The sequence below is a fragment of the Adiantum capillus-veneris genome, chromosome 14 (assembly GCF_014529385.1).
Source record: "Adiantum capillus-veneris isolate H3 chromosome 14, ASM1452938v2, whole genome shotgun sequence".
NCBI lineage: Eukaryota > Viridiplantae > Streptophyta > Polypodiopsida > Polypodiales > Pteridaceae > Adiantum > Adiantum capillus-veneris.
The window spans coordinates 133,186,267-133,190,804 of record NC_140944.1 but is presented as its reverse complement, the minus strand read 5'-3'; the positions used below and the strand labels follow the sequence as shown (position 1 = coordinate 133,190,804).

Sequence of the window (4,538 nt, the reverse complement as noted above, 5' to 3'; positions counted from 1 at the left end):
AAGATTGTGAGACATGTTCTCGCAATTACAAAGAGCTTGATCAGCACTGGTTTACTTGATGATGCTGGCTACGTCACCACTTTTGGACAGAACATGTGGAAGATATCCAAGGGTTCTATGACAGTAGCACATGGAGAAAAGTCTAGAGGACTTTACATGATTTATGTATCAAATGTCTCTAAAAATGTAATCAATGTAATCGAGCAGCCGAACGTTTCTTTGTGGCATAGACGGTTAGGACATATGTCCAAGAAGGGAATGGAAATCTTGTCTCGTTCTGGTTATTTGCCTGGCTTGTCATTTAATGATTTTGAATTCTGTGAACATTGTCTGTATGGTAAGCAAACACAACAGCCACATAAGCATAGAAGCAGTAGAAGAGATACACAGTTGGCACTTGTTCATAGTGATTTGTGTGGACCTATGCCTAACCTATCTCTAGGGGGAGCTTCTTACTTTATGACATTTATAGATGATTACACGAGGAAAGTATGGGTTTACTTTCTCAAGCACAAGGATGAAGCGTTTAGTGTTTTCAAGAAGTTTGTGACACTTGTGGAGAATCAGAGTGGCAAGAAGCTTAAATGCTTACGCACTGACAATGGTGGAGAGTATGTTTCAAAGGCCTTTCAGGACTTTTGTGAGTCAAAAGGTATAAAACATGAACTTACTATTCCTTACAATCCTCCTCAAAATGGTGTTGCTGAGAGGATGAATAGGACCATACAAGAGAAGGTCAGAAGTATGTTGTCTAATGCGCAACTGCCAAATGGGTTTTGGGCTGAAGCTGTATCAACAGTTGTTCATCTTATAAATAGATCTCCTAGCAAGGTTTTGCAGAAGGATTCAGTGGCAGAGATGGTATGGTCAGGCAAAATGCCCTCATACAAGCATCTTAGAGTCTTTGGTTGTGAGGCATATACTCATGTTCCAAAGGAATTTAGGAACAAACTTGAGCCAAAGAGTAGAAAGTGCATCTTTCTAGGCTATGGTAATTTTGGTGAGATGGGGTACAGACTTTGGGACCCCGAATCCAGAAAGGTTATCCGCAGCAATGATGTTCACTTTAATGAAGCCAAATATCATTCTAAACCAGAGAGGGTTGAGGAGATTAGAAGAGTTGTCTTCCCAAGAAGATGGACCTGCACGTGCAAGACAAAATGTTAGGGCTCAAGAGGAGCGAGGACATGATAGAGTGGAACCACGGGTTGTGGCTGAGCCTGAGCCACCTATTTTGCGTAGATCTGGACGTATCACGCGACCTCCTGATAGGTTTGTTCCATCTATGAACTATGTCATGTTGACTGATTGCAATGAGCCTTCATGTTACAAGGAAGCAGTGCAAATAAAGGACTCCGGGAATTGGCAATTGGCCATGCAGTCAGAGATGACAGCTCTGCATAAAAACCAGACATGGAAGCTAGTTAAATTACCACAGGGCAAAAAGGATCTACCTTGTAAATGGGTTTACAGGTATAAGATCACCGCTCATGATAGTCAGCCAAAGTACAAAGCAAGGCTTGTTGCCAAGGGCTTTAAGCAAGAACAAGGCATTGACTTTGATGAAGTCTTCTCTCCGGTGGTCAAGATGACTACATTGAGATGCTTTCTTGCATTGGTTGCCATATTAGATTTGGTGTTGCACCAAATGGATGTCAAGATAGCGTTCTTGCATGGTGATTTAGATGTGGAAATTTACATGCAGCAGCCAGAAGGGTTTGTTGAGAAAGGCAAGGAAGATTTGGTATGCCAGTTGTTAAAGAGTCTTTATGGCTTAAAACAATCACCAAGGGCATGGTACCATAAGTTCCACAAGTTTATGCTTTCTCAAGGCTACAAACGTAGTGAGTTCGATCATTGTCTATATACAAAGAAGGCTAAGGATGGCAGTTGGCTGATCCTTATTTTGTATGTGGATGACATGTTGATTGCTGGCAAGCACTTGGAAGAAATTTCAGCTTTGAAGTCAAAGATGGCAAAATCGTTTGACATGAAAGACATGGGTGAGGCAAGTCATATACTTGGTATGCGCATTGAGAGAGACAGATCAAAGAAGTTGATTTGGTTATCTCAAACAGAGTATATTGACAGGGTTTTGCACCGTTTCAATATGGAGAAGGGAAAGGCATTGAGTGTTCCATTGCCACCATATGTGAAACTTATCAAACAAGATTGTCCCGTGTCTGAGGAAGAACATGCTGAAACGGATAAGATTCCATATGCGTCTGCAGTGGGTAGTTTGATGTATGCAATGATTGTTACTCGCCCAGACATTGCATTTGCAGTGGTAGTAGTAAGTCGATACATGTCAACCCAGGCAAGAAACATTGGGAGGCAGTGAAAGGAATATTGAGATACCTGAAAGCTACAAAGAGTATGCGTATATGCTATGGGAGTCAGGAGCTAAGTGTAAAGGGTTTTACAGACTCGGATTATGCAGGTGACTTAGACAACCGAAGGTCTACGTCAGGGTATGTCTTTATATTGGCTGGTGGAGCAGTATCATGGCGTTCTAGATTACAAGATTGTGTTACTCAGTCTACTACAGAGGCTGAATATGTTGCAGCATCAAAGGCATGCAAAGAATCAATTTGGCTTAATCGACTAGTAACAGATTTGGGAATCAAAGAAGAGATGCTTGTGTTATATTGTGATAGTCAAAGTGCTATACAATTGGCTCCCAATCGAGTTTATCACTCAAAGACAAAGCATGTGGATGTGAAGTATCATTTCATCAGGGAAATGCTCGAGGATAAGAACCTTCAGCTTGTCAAAGTTCACACCACAGAAAATCCTGCTGATCTACTTACAAAAAGACTTCCCTCAGAGAGCTTTCTGCATTTTCGCAAGCAGTTAGGTGTAGGGTAGTACATCACTCCTCTACATCTCTTGTATATTAGCTTGTATAGTAGCTTCTCTGACACTTAAAGTACCACATTGGACTTTAAGTGGGAGGTTGTTGGGGTATAAATCCCAATGTGGTCGCCCAGGTAAGTGGGCGGGCCGCCAGGTATGTACACATATTCTTTTGTTAAAACCTAATAAGAACTCACTATGCTCTACACATTACAGTAGAGCGAGTTCACCATATCGTCGTGCTCTTCTTCTTGCACTCTCTCTCGCGTCACACTTCCGCTCGTACTCCTTCACCACCCTCATGTAATGGCATTAAAGCTTGCCAATCTCTCTCTCTCTCTCTCTCTCTCTCTCTCTCTCACACACACACACACACACACACACACACACACACACAAAATATGATCAGCAACCTCACAATAGCTGCTTTATAGGTGGTCAAATGATCCTCTCGGTGGCATAGTACACAAGGGGTCATTAAAGGCCATTAGAGTACGACAAGCTTGGGCAACTCGTCGTGCAACATGATCCTCACAAATGGAATTCTATTGCATAATAGCTAGAGGGGCTTACATATAGATTGAGCCATGCTTCGGGCCGCACCACTGCAACATTCTAGGTCAAAAACAGCTTCTTGGGGAGAACCATAACTCAAAATTTAGATGGGTTTTATGCTAGTGGTTTGTACTTGTGCACGAGTCCTCATCCGTGTAGACCATCTTGCCCATCACAGTTGTGCATAATTAGGTCTAATCGTAGAGACTAGTATTTTAAACAAAATGCTCTGATGGTGTAGGCAAAGTGAGATTTTTTTTCTGAGCTTATGCTGCAATCTTGGTAGTGCATTGTGAAGCTATGGCAATGGCGTCTGCTCTATTGACAAGGAGCGTGATGATGAGCCTCTCAAACCCTCCACCCTACCATCGCCTCCTCCTTCAAATTTGATCAGAACAACTTCTCCTTGTAGAACTTTCTAAGCAATGCTGAGTCAGGATATGACAGTCAATATGGAAGCATGTTTGGAAGCAGGTTTGGTCTTAGGGATGGATCTGGGGGTTTTCTTTCTTCATTAGCTTTGATGATTATTGTATCGTCTATTGTCATAGTAGGCATCGTTCTTGTGGCAATAATCATTACCCCTAATGTATTGTTATCTTCTTGCAATGGTCGCTCTTGCATGACCTTTCAAAAGAAACTTGATTTTGATTTTTGCACCAGCTTCTGCTTGAATGTAGAGCTTAATAATGTTGAAGATCGGGTGGCTCCTTTGCTATGTGAAGATTATATGCTTGATATTGTTCATGGAGGGCAATATTTAAAAGACAAAGAGGTTTCTACTAGTTCAACTCAAAGATACCTAAATACCCTGAGTGTGCAACATCATAAGAAAAAAAGAAGTAGTTATGGATGTTGACAAAATAGCCCCATATAGCTCCTTTACTACACTCGCATGCCCTTGGTGCTCTTGACTTTTGACAATTGTCCATGCCTCATGCTTAGAAACAATGGGCTCCCTAAGTGCTCATCCTAACCCTTGTCACTAACCAATATTTGTAGTGAAGTAGCACGATGAAAATCTAGACACCTTGTCACCTAAGCTTCGGACTCTGGGAGCTTGACTTGCTTCCCATCTCACTGAAAATATTGTTGTAATAGACAAAACTTTGAATTGAATGATCATA

General features: G+C 41.7%; 1 pseudogene; it reads left to right on the top strand.

The window, feature by feature from the left end:
- The first annotated feature begins 3,518 nt into the window (after window positions 1-3,518).
- Window positions 3,519-4,270, top strand: LOC147443161 (uncharacterized protein At2g39920-like; annotated as a pseudogene).
- Window positions 4,271-4,538: the final 268 nt, after the last annotated feature.